This window comes from Hyperolius riggenbachi, chromosome 3, assembly GCF_040937935.1.
Source record: "Hyperolius riggenbachi isolate aHypRig1 chromosome 3, aHypRig1.pri, whole genome shotgun sequence".
In the NCBI taxonomy this organism is placed as follows: domain Eukaryota; kingdom Metazoa; phylum Chordata; class Amphibia; order Anura; family Hyperoliidae; genus Hyperolius; species Hyperolius riggenbachi.
The window spans coordinates 113,945,965-113,958,637 of record NC_090648.1 but is presented as its reverse complement, the minus strand read 5'-3'; the positions used below and the strand labels follow the sequence as shown (position 1 = coordinate 113,958,637).

General features: G+C 42.7%; 1 protein-coding gene across 2 annotated transcripts in view; it reads right to left on the bottom strand.

Moving 5' to 3' along the window:
• Positions 1 to 12,673, bottom strand: part of SLC23A2 (solute carrier family 23 member 2) — a 275,407-nt gene that overhangs the window by 244,470 nt on the left and 18,264 nt on the right. For both annotated transcript variants that reach the window (XM_068274816.1, XM_068274819.1), the window contains exon 2: positions 6,020 to 6,084. The gene's annotated coding sequence lies outside the window, so the exon portion shown is untranslated. The remainder of the gene's footprint in view (positions 1 to 6,019; positions 6,085 to 12,673) is intronic.

The window sequence follows — 12,673 nt, the reverse complement described above, 5'->3', positions numbered from 1 at the left end:
AGTTCGTCTACACCGGACAAATGTAGTGGGACTACCATGCACCTGATAAGTTAACTTATAAAGAGGCAGGGCCTTACTGACCAGTTTTACCCAGTCTTCCACAGAAGGAGCTCTAGAGGATCAAGCATTTCTTGATCGCCTATTGTTTTTAACTTGTCACGTTGCATTGTATTGATTTATTTTTTTCCCCCTTTTTTCGCTAAAGTTCCTCTTAAACATGACAAATCAGGGACAACTTATGTAGCTCCTAAATTTCCAATGGTCCTGTCACGGCAGTAGGTTCCTAATTATGTGCACTTTATCTGTGAAGTAAGTTAGGGCATAGTTGAGGGGCCCATACACTGGTCGATTTCAGCAATCGATCAATTCTATTGCATCAGCAGATCGATTTGTGGCCGATCGATCAATATGATCTATTTGACTGGATGGAAAATCTAGGTCGACAGAAACAAAAGCAATTGAGCACAATCATAACCCAGAAAAAATCCATGTTTATGGACGATTAAACCACTATAATCATAGACATCCACAATACCAGAAAATATACACAATCTCCAGCTCCATGTTAAATAACAAATCTTTATTAAGAGAACAAGGTTTTAAAAACAGTTAAAAAAATGCGTAGGCGGGGATTTTTTAACTGTTTTTAATCCCTGTGTGGGATTTTTTAACTGTTTTTAAAACATTGTTCTCTTAATAAAGATTTGTTAAATAACATGGAGCTGGAGATTGTGTATATTTTCTGGTATTGTGGACGTCTGTTTATGATTATAGGAAAATCTAGATTTCATCCTGAAATCTATTGGAAATCTGTTCCTAGTGTGTGGCACACATCAGATAGATTTCTGTCAGAATCGACCTGACAGGCATCTGACAGAAATCTATCTGATGGTCGAATCTATAAGTGTATGGCCACCTTAAATCAGGAAGAGGAAAGATTTTACAACACTGCCTAAATCTATAAATAAACATTGTAAACCATAAGCAATTGTTTAGGCACAGAATCACTGAACTAAAGGGGGCAGGTCTTATTTTTGCACAAATGTACAAGAGGACCCTGGGGCAAGAGGTAAATGAAGATGCACTGTAAAATACTACCCACTAAAGCCTCACTTGAGTGGTGTCGGGCGGATCGCTCAGAAACAGACATATCAGTCTGCAGACAGACTGTACACACGCCGAAATCACTTCAAGTGCTGTCCCTCAGCAGCACTCAAATAACATGTTGCCTATACTTGACACAGACAAACAATATGGTGGATGCGAGTACAGACTAGTGGCCAATCAGCAGAGCCGTAGCAATAGGGGGTGCAGAGGTAGCGACTGCAGCGGGGCCCTTGGACCAGAGGGGCCCACCTGCAACCATCTTATTCGCTTTTTATTGGTGCTATGCTGATGATGAACACCTCTATATGTGCATTGTATAGTGGTAATCCTTAAAGGAACTCTGTCGCGAAAATCTTAAAATTTAAAATACATGTCAACATATACATATAAGAAGTACGTTTCTTCCAGAGGAAAATGAGACCTAAATTACTTTTCTCATATGTTGCTGTCACTTACAGTAAGTAGTAGAAATGTGACATTACCGACAGATTTTGTACTAGCCCATCTTCTCATGGGAGGGGGGGGTTCTCAGGCTATTCTTCATTTTCAAAAGCACTTAGTGAATGGCAGTTGCTCCGTCCAAATGCCAAAAAAGTGTATGGTGACCAGGGAGGCTGGCCAGCATCTTTGTATAAATCTTTTTCAGGGAGTGTCTTTATAAAGAATAAAGGCCATGCGGAGAATCCCTTATGAAGAGATTGAAGAGATGGACTACAGTGTTCTCCCCAGAAATTCTTTCCAGCTGGGTGGAATAAAATAGTAGCCGGGTGGGGCGAGATGAGAGATGCTTCTGTGCGCAACTCTGCTTACAGAATAGGAGGAGGTGAGCCGATGACAGCCGGGTGCTCTCCAAAACTAGCCGGGAGGAGCACCCGGGTAAAAGTGCCTGGGGAGAACACTGGACTAGCCCAAAAGCTGTCGGTAATGTCAGATTTCTACTACCTACTGTAAGTGACAGTAACATAGGAGAGAAGTAATTTATGGCTCATTTTACTCTGGGAGAAATGTACTTTTTATTTGTATGCGTTTTACATTTTAAGTTTTTCGCGACAATTCCTCTTTAAGAACATATTTTCTTACTCTGATTACACCTTTCAGGCACTACAACTGTCCTTGGTAGGTTTTGAGGCTCCGTATTAATAGAGTGCTTGGGGCCCCATGCAAAACTCACACTAGGGCCCCAAGCTCCTTAGTTACGCCACTGCCAATCAGGCTAGAGGATCTGGGGTAGAGACAGCCTGCAACTACATGGAGAGAGTGCAATTGTGCTGCGGAGAAGATTGCTAGAAGTTTGGAGGAGATTTTAATCTAGCCACTGGGGGAGGAAGGGTATAGAGAGAACATGTAGGCAGGAAACATTAGCTAGATGATAAAAGCATATAGTGAATAAAGCTAGATCTTGTACACAGAATAATTGAGAGCCTTGTACAGAGATAAGAGTGAGAGAATTTGGCAGGACTAACACAAAGGGTACGGAGGTGATTAAACTTTTATGCTCTCTAGCAAGTGTTACTAAAAAAAAAAAAAAAAACTTAAAATGTGGTGATGGGAAACATAGAATGCATGCCAACCAATGTAAGAAGTCTTGCTGATGAAATATGAAGACTATAACATGATTGTGGGAACATAATTACATTTTCTGATGGGCTGAATGAAGAACAAGAGGACGTGAACAACACATGGAGAAAAGAAGATACTACCACCTGTCTTGAAAGGAGTTAACCACAGTAAATGTACCATTGATGATACAATCTTGATTGCACAATCTTAACAAATCTATGTAATACAAGGATTAACTAGGTAGTCCCCCTTTTAAACAGAAGTGGTATGATCGTACAATCAAGATTGTATCATTAGTGTGCACCTTTAAAGGACAACTGTAATAAGAGGGATACAGAGGCTGCCTTATTTATTTCATTTTAAGCAATACCAGTTGCCTGGCTATCCTGCTGATCCTCTGCCTCTTAAGCCCCCTCTACACCATGTAATTTCACGTGCGATCGATCGTATTCGATTGGATCGAATTTGATTAGATCGGTTAAATCAGACTTGTCCGATCAGGATTCGATCGTTTGTGTGATTGATTTTGTATTGAAAACGAACCAAAATTGATCGCACGATCGATCGAATCCCAATCGGACATGTCGGTTTTAATAGATCTATTCGAAGTGGATCACACATGAAATTGCATGGTGTAGAGGGGGTTAATACTTTAACCATAGAACCTGAACAAGCATGCAGCAGATCAGGTGTTTCTGACATTATGGTCAGAGCTGACAGATTAGCTGCATGCTTGTTTCTAGTGATATACGAACACTACTGAAGGCAGATAGATTAGCAGGGCTGCAAGGCAACTGGTATTGTTTAAAGAAAATAAATATGGCAGTCTCCATATCCCTCTCGCTTCAGTTGTCCTTTAAGGTGCTCACTAATGATATAATCATTTTCATCCAATTTTACCATTTCTATGTAATAGGAAGGACTACCTACAGTAACAAATCAAAGTGTATTCACTCAGTTTACCCTTCTAATACATAGATTTGGTAAGATTAGATTTAAAAAAAAATGTATCATAAGTGGGCACTATTGAAGTGGTGTATGCTGGGAATACACTGTTCGTTTTTGAGGTGATTCGATGGGTTCGATACATCATTTCCCACATGTCCCATCGCCGTTCGATCGCTTTGCCACTCAATTTGACGTGAATGGAAAAAGATAAGAAAAACGAGTGGAGAATTGAGCGGCAAAATCGATCGAGCGGTGAATTGAGCGGAAAGAAAACCGAACCGTGTATGCACAGCATTAGATGTGGGAAATCTTCTCTCAGGAGGAAGCTATGGGGCTTGGATGCTTCTTTACTTTGATGGGCATCTACAGCTATGATTGCCGGGTGTGTGAAGGCAACAGCTACATCCAGTCAAGGAGGCAGTTTCTACCCTGCTGGCATTTTCTTCCTCTGTGTTGGGACTTGGAAGAGGTTGACCATAATGGACACAATCCCTCTTTTCAACCTAGATTATTATGTAACTATGTTGGAGACAATTTCTAATAAGGAATGATTACACGCACGTTTCCTTACACCGGAAAACTCAGCAAAATGCATTAGGTAAGAACAAGTACTTGTAATGACAGAAATATGTACTTTGCCATTAGCCACCTACTTAAGAAACCTTTTACGTAGTCCATGAAGATAATGACAGCAGTGCAGGCCAGAGTATTAACATAAGCGTTAGCATCAAGTAAACAGCAGATGTAGAACCAGCATTGTTTTTTTCCATCCAAACACAAAAACCTGTAGCTTAGGCTTGTCAATGTGAATTACTGCAGAAACATGTATACTTTTGGATGTACTTAGCAATGCAGTTTGTGCTGCCCTGGAAGTAAGTTGGTTAAGCAATATGAAAATATTCCACATTCCAGAAGAGTGCCAAAAAACACCCATTATCTGAAATAACTGATGTGTGGGGAAAGGCTCAAATACCAAACAGTCTCCCCTGCTGCCTGTCATAACACAATGGCTGATGTTTTATAAGGTCGCAAGTAGGGATGTTTCATCTTCTGACTTAAAGAGGCACCTCAAACCTGCACCCATATGAACGATTACTGAAAAACTGAGGATGCAATCACTTCTCCAGAGTGGTCCAACTCCACCTCTGAAACAAGCTTCACTATTGCTTGATCCAGTCAACATGTACCCAATAAGAGAAGTAAAAATGTCAGAAAAACATGTTGCCATTTTACCAAAGGACTGAGATGAATTCATGTCAAGCACTCTCTTATCTTACGGAAGTCGGCTGAGCCACATACATGAAAGTAAAGAGGGTAGACAAACCTGAAAGACAAACAGCACCAATACATCAGCATGGGCCAAAAAAAAAAAAAAAAAAAAAAAAAGGAGGGAGCTGTTGACCTACCCTGAAGTCCACCTCAACAGAGTTTTTTTTACTTTCTAGTTCTTCCAACTATCAGTTTATTCTTGGGTTTCCAAAGGTAATCAGTGCAATCAAGAATAGGAAAAGTGGTGGCGCATCTACCTTAATGCTGGGCATACACGGTGAGAGGCGCGTCACCGCTCGTCCTCGCGGATCGATTCCCGTGGGGATCGAGCGCGGTATCGATCTGCCGCGGTGATCGGACACATCGGATATTATCAATCGAGCCATCAGCGGCTCGATTGATAAGAACTATTGTGCGGTGTATGCCCAGCAAAAGACCAAGTTGTCCACCTCCGAATAACAGGATGTATACTATCATGTACCGTTTGTAACAGTACCAAATGTCTTCCTTGTGTCAGCACTAAATGAGTTTGGATGGAAGTCCTCCCAAGAAATGACAAGTAATGTACCAAAAATGTTTTAAGGACACCTTAAATGTGAAGGATATGGAGGCTGCCATATTTATTTCTTTTCAAACAGAACAAACAAATTGCCTGACTCTCCTGCTGATCCTCTGTCTAATACATTGAGGTTAGGTTCACAGTGGCTAGTTGCATATTGCATGCGTTAAAATGTGTGTGAACTTCACTTGAGACTGGACATATACTTTAATGCAAAGCCTGCATGCAGTGAATTAGAATAACGTGATCAGTTACAACTCGGTACTGTGAAGAGGCCCATAGAGCTGTATGGGCAGTAAGTCGACATGCAGCATTATTCTGCAACGCAAGTGAGCACTGTGAACTAAGCCTCAGCCATAGATCCGGAACAAGCATGCAGATCAGATGTTTCTGACTGAAGTTTGACTGGAGTTGCTGCACGCTTGTTTCAGCTGTGTGTTCAGACACTACCGATGCATGAAACAACAATAGGACGCCAGGCAACTGGTATTGTTTAAAAGAAAATTAATATGGCAGCCTCCATATTTGTCTCACCTCTGATGTCAGTTAAGATAAACTTGAGGGAAATCTACTTACCTTACTTTTAGTCACCATTTGCATAATGCTACCTGGACATCATTTGGGCCCCTTCAAATACAATCCTAAAAGAAAAAATGTGAAAGAAAAAAAATTCAAGAAAAGCATAAAAAAATACGTTTCAACTTTAAAGTACATGATTACACGAGCAGTCTAAAAAAAATTGTAAGTGTAACAGGGCTGTGGAGTCAGTACACAAATCATCCGACTCCTCAGTTTATAAAACCACTGACTCAAACTCCGACTCCAGATACCCAAAATGGCTCTGACTCCTCGACTCCACAGCCCTGACATATAAAGTAGATTTCATGGTTACATAGTTATATCTAGGTTAAAAGAAAAACAAAAACTTGAGCCAACAAAGTTCAACCTGTTCTACATCAATCCAAGGAACTAAACTGAAAGAACAGGTAAAAGATTGATATCAAAAAGACACTGATCTCTTACCAGATCTTCCATTAATCTATACGGTGTATGGTTACCTTTATTGAGCCCCTGGGCTTTTTAAAGTGAAGCTAAACTGAGAGGGATATGGATGTTTCCTTTTAGGCTTCTTGCACACCAAGACGTTGCATTAGGTGCCACGTTAAGGTCGCATAACGTGCACCTAACACAACGTATGGTGCTGCAAGAGCTGACGGTAGAGTGAGCCGCGTTAGGCGGCTCGAGTCCTATAATGTCTCCCAGAGTGGCGCTGATTGGCCAGCGGGACCACGTGATGCGGAGCGAGACACTCCGCATCACGTGGTCCCGCCGGCCAATCAGCACCCGCCAGTGCAGTGAATATTAAGTAGCCATGTGCGCGGCTACTGTAGCTGGCTCTCCCCGCCTCCTCTCCGCCCCCCACTGTGCATGTGCAAACAGTCTAGCGCGGCTATAGCCGCTCCAACGCCGTAGCATGCTGCACTTTGCACAGAACGTGCAGCGTTACATGTAACGCAATGTGGGCTGTGTGAACAGCCCACTTGTGTTACATTGCTGTGCGTTGGGGGAGCATTACAGGCGCACTAACGTGCGCCTGTAACGTCTTGGTGTGTAAGCAGCCTTAAACAATACCAGTTTCCTGGCATTCCTTCTGATCTCTTTGAATGCAGTAGCGGCTGAATCACACACCTGAAACAAGCATGCAGCTAATCCAGTCTGACTTCAGTCAGAGCACCTAAACTGCATGTTTGTTGAGGGGCTGTGGCTAAAAGTATTATGCTGGCCATACACGGCACTTTCTTTCCTTATCAATTGAGCCGCTGATGCGCTCGATTGATAATATCTGACAGGTCCGATGACCTGCCGGATTCCCCGCTCGATCCCCGACGGCGGACAATAGCGGGGAATCGAGCGGCTGTTAAGGAGCGCCAGCGGGGACAAGCAGGAATCGATCCGCGCGGACGAGCGGGGAAGCGCCGGCATCGAGCCAGCGGCTCGATCCAGCGAATAATTGCATCCAGAAACGTGCCGTGTATGTCCAGCATAAGAGACACAGGGTCCGCAGGAACAGTCAGGCAACTGGTATTACTTTAAAAGGAAAAATCCATGTCCTTCTCAGTTTAGGTTCCCTTTAAAGAGAGTTTTTCTAAAATTAATAGTTTTGGTTGTTCCCATGCTCAAAACTCATATTGTGATAGCCAATATCCAAGTGTTACCCATCTATGCACATTTGACCCAATGTTTGTTCTTATCGAAATGAGCAAATCAAGCAGAGCATTTTCCCTGGTTGGCTCAGTAACCCTTTGATTTATGTTATTATTTGTTTTGTAGTTCTAAATATAATAATCTGTCTTTTACTTCGGCCCCCAAAATTGGCCGCATCATTGATCGGGCATGCTCTTGGTGGCACCGATTTTCATTCGATTCAATTATAATAATCAAACTGGATGGTCGATCGGCTGCCAAGTTGCCTGATGTATGGTGACCTTAAAATGTAACTGTCAGGCATAAAATCAATTCTTTATTTTTATCTGGTAATCAAGTAATAAGGATGCTAACCAGGCAAAAGACCAAAATTACTTAAGGTAATTTCTTTTCCAGAAGTCGGAAGGACAGCAACCCTGAGACTTGTCTCCATCCACTACACACTGGACAGGAACTAGATAAAAAGATTTGCATAATTGGTTAGGTAGCAGAACATATATAAACCCTCTCATGTCCTTACCCCCTCAGTTGGTACAAAAAGACTCCACACATAATGATGCTTCAAAATAAATTTAATAAGAAACAGCGGTGGGCAATAAGGGTGCTGTCCTTCCGACTTCTGGAAAAGAAATTACCGTAAGTAATTTTGGTCTTTCCCAGAACGTCTCAGGACAGCAACCCTGAGATGATATACAAGATAATATTTAGGGAGGGACTACAGCCTGTAACACTTTTCTGCCGAAACTTAAATCAGCACTAGACAATACATCAAGTCTATAGTGTCTCACAAAAAGTATTGTGACTTGACCAGGTGGCTGCCTTGCAGATTTGCTCAACTGATGCTCCTGCCCTCTCTGCCCATGAAGTTGATACTGCTCTGGTTGAATGAGCCTTCAATCTTGCTGGAAGTTCTTTCCCCTGTTGACGATAAGCCAAGGAAATAGCCTGCTTTATCCATCTGGCTATGGTTGTCTTAGAAGCCTGTTTACCTCGAAACTTGCCTGCAAACAACACTAACAGGGCATTTGAATGTCTCCAAGAACCAGTACGCTGTAAGTATTCTAGAACACATCGTCTGACGTCTAGATGATGCAGTCTTTCTTCTTTTTGATTTGATGGTGTATTGCAGAATGAAGGAAGGAATATTTCTTGAGACCTGTGAAACTGATACCACTTTTGGTAGAAAAGCCGGATCCAATCTAAGCGTAATTCTGTCATCTGATATCGTACAGTATGGCTCTAAGATAGACAAAGCCTGTAATTCTCCCACTCTTCTAGCTGATGTTATGGCTAAGAGAAACGCCGTTTTAAGAGATAGATGCTTATCTGAACTCTCTTCCAGAGGTTCAAAGGGAGGATCACATAAACCCTGGAAGACTGTGTTAAGATCCCAAGGAGGTACCCTGTTCTGAACTACGGGGTGAAGCCTCTTCAGTGCTTTAAAGAATCTTATGACATATTCTTCCTCTGCTAATTTTCTGTCAAGGAAAACACTCAATGCTGACACTTGCACCTTTAAGGTACTGATGCTTAAACCCTTCTGAAAACCGTCTTGAAGGAATTCTAAAACAGAATTTGATTGTGCCGTATCTCTGGAGTTGGTAATACACCAATTACTGTAAACTTTCCACGCTTTAAAGTAAATCTGACGTGTAACCTTTTTCCTGCTTTGTATAAGCGTTTCTGATAGTCTATTAGAGAAGCCTTTATTCTTCAATAGACTCCATTCAGGCTCCACGCGGAAAGCTGAAGGAGCTTCAGATTGGGATGACGTGCTGGGCCTTGCATCAGTAAGTCCGATTGATCCGGGAGCAACACATGCTCCGACGCTAACCGCCGTAGCGGCGCAAACCAAGGTCTCTTGGGCCAATATGGGACAATCAGAATTGCTTGAGCCCTGTCTCGATAAATCTTGTTGACCACCTTGGAGATTACATGAAGAGGGGGAAAGATGTACATCAAATGATGACTCCAGCTGATTGAAAATGCGTCCAGAGCCCACGGCTCGTCCTCGGGACACAGGGAGCAGATGGCACTTTGCATTGTTTCTCCTGGCGAACAAATCGACCTGAGGTACCTTCCACCACTTTATCAGATGTAGAAATACTTGGTCGTTGAGACTCCACTCGTCTTGTGAGAGACTCCGTCTGCTCAGATAATCCGCTAAGCAATTCAGGGTTCCCTTCAGGTGCACTGCCCTCAATGATTGCACATTCCTCTCTGCCCAGTGCAGCATCCTGGAAGATTGAAGTTGTAGCAACCTGCTTCTTGTGCCCCCCTGATGGTTTATGTAGGCCACCACCGTGCTGTTGTCTGTGCGGACTGTCACATGTTCTTCCAGGATTTGGGCACTGAAAACTTGAAGAGCCTCCCAGACTGCCCGCAACTCTCTGCTGTTTGAAGACTGAAGTCGAACTCTGTTTGACCATTGTCCTTGGGCTGTCTGAGAACCCAGATGAGCACCCCATCCCCAAGAGCTCGCATCCGTTGTGATGATACATTGTGTTGGAAACTCCCATAGATTTCCTGCCAGGCGATTGTGAGGTTCGATCCACCATAGTAACGACTGTTTGACACTCCATGGAATTAAGAATTTCTTGTCCAGAGAGGAGAGGCGTTTGTCCCATTTGGATAGGATCCAAGACTGTAGAACTCTGGAGTGCAGCTGACCCCAATGAACTGCTGGGAATGAAGAGGTTATCGTCCCCAATAAAGCCATAGCCTTCCTCAGTGATATTGCCTTCTGGTTCTGAAAAGAGAGAACAGATTTTAGCAATAATGTCGATTTCCTATCAGGCAGGAAAAGTCTTTTACTAGTCGTACAAATTAGAAACCCCAAATATTCCATTTTCTGTAGGGGAAATAAGGATGATTTCTCCCAGTTAATCAACCACCCCAGGGACTGAAGGAAGTCTATAGTGATATACGTCTGGGAACTCACAATATCCACTGAAGGGCCCCATATCAGAAGGTCATCCAAATAAGACATAACTTGGATGGATTGAAGTCTAAGGCCTGCTAAGATTTCAGCCATAACTTTTGTAAAAAGCCACGGAGCAGATGACAAACCAAAGGGGAGGGCAACAAACTGAAAGTGCCTTACCTCTCCTTGTAATTCCACTGCAAACCTCAGGAACTGCTGTGATTGTAGATGAATAGGCAAGTGCAGATACGCATCTTTGAGATCCAACGATGTCAAGAAGCTTCCTTCCTGCAGTAGGTTTACTACTGAACGGATATTGTCCATCCGAAACTTTCTGTAATTGACTACTTTGTTCAATTTCTTTAGGTTTAAGATGAATCTGAAGCTTCCCTGAGGTTTCTTTATGAGGAATACAGGCGAGTAGAACCCCTGTCCTTCTTGACATCTTGGCACTCTTCGTATGACCCTCTTTTCTAACAAGGAGTTTATTTCGTCTTGGAGAGCTTGGGCCTGGATCGGTAGTCTTGGGGAGGGGGTTATAAAGAATTGGGCGGGTGTTGGAGCTACAAATTCTATCCTGTATCCCTCTAAGACAATGTTCAAAAGCCACCTGTTCTTGAATTTTGTCTGCCACTGTTCGTAGTAGTGCGCTAGTCTGCCCCCCACTGGAATCCTGGCGTCATTGCTTTGGTTGCTGCACCGAGGAAGAGTACTGAGGGTTATTTCTCGGTCTCTGAGTCTTGTTAGGGACCCATTTCCTTCTTTGGGAACCTCTATTATTCTGTTCCGTCTTTTCTGAGGGACGAAAGGAACGATTGAGACGAAAAATTTTCCTTTTATATGGAAAATTTTTCTTCTTATCTGCTGATCTTTCCAGGGTCTCTTCCAACTTAGACCCGAAAAGCAAGCCCCCTTCACATGGAATACTGCATAACTTAGACTTAGATGACGTATCTCCTTGCCAGGTTTTTACCCAGATTCCTCTTCTGGCCGAGTTAACCAGGGCGGTAGTTCTTGCTGTAAGCCTAACAGAATCATCTGCTGCATCAGATAAATAATTAGTTGCATGTAAGATCTTTGGAAAAAAGTTCAGAATTTCTTCCCTAGACGTCCCTGAAGCAATCTGGGATTGTACCTCAATTAGCCACAGCTTTAATGATCTCGCTACTGCTGTAGAGGCAACAGAGGGCTTGAAGTTCAGGGATGCTGCTTCCCAGGCCCTTCTCAAGATGTTATCCATCTTCTTGTCTATCGGGTCTTTAAGACTTCCAAAGTCTTCAAATTGAAGATCTGACCTCCTGGACACCTTGGATAAGTATGGGTCTAGCTTAGGTGAAGCCCCCAAAACTTTTGGTCTTCTGGACTATAAGGATACCTCTTATTCAAGGATTTTGGCCAAAAAGCTCTCTTATCAGGATTATCCCATTCTTTTTTGATAATTCCCTTAAGACTACTATGTACTGGTATAAAAGCAGTTTGAGGGTCAGTCAGAGTCTCATACATCTGGTCAAGCGGAGACAAAGTTCTTTGTTCCGTGGTAATCCCCATAGCCTGGTGCATAGCTTCTAACAACTCCTTCATAAAGTCAGTGGAAAAAGCAAACTTCTTATTTTTAACCGATTTATCAGTAGACTTTTCAGTTTCTGATGGAATTTCTTCAAGAGAGGAAATTTCCAACTCCCCTTCTGACATATCTGATTCTTCTGAATCATCTATTCTCCTTTTCCTCTTTAGATTAGGGTCATCTACTAAAACTGAACCTGAAGGACCTGGCAAGTCTGAAGGAGGTGCAGGGTGTATAGCAGGAGAAGGGGTAGGAACAACATTAACTGTAGTCTCAGGTGTCTTAATCGTCTGCACTGCAGAGGAAATCTCAGACCTAATCCAACCCTTTAACTCTTCCATCATAGTAGGTGTTTCATCTCTGACCACCTTCTGTGTACAGTCCTGACATAGTATCTTAGATGATGAGGATATTTTATTCCCACATATAGCACATTTCTTAGGGGTCTTATGCGCAGATTTTGAACCTGAATGAGGTACAGATTTGTCAGGCTTATCAGGCTTCTCAGGCTTATCAGCTCTTTCTTGTCTTGATCCAG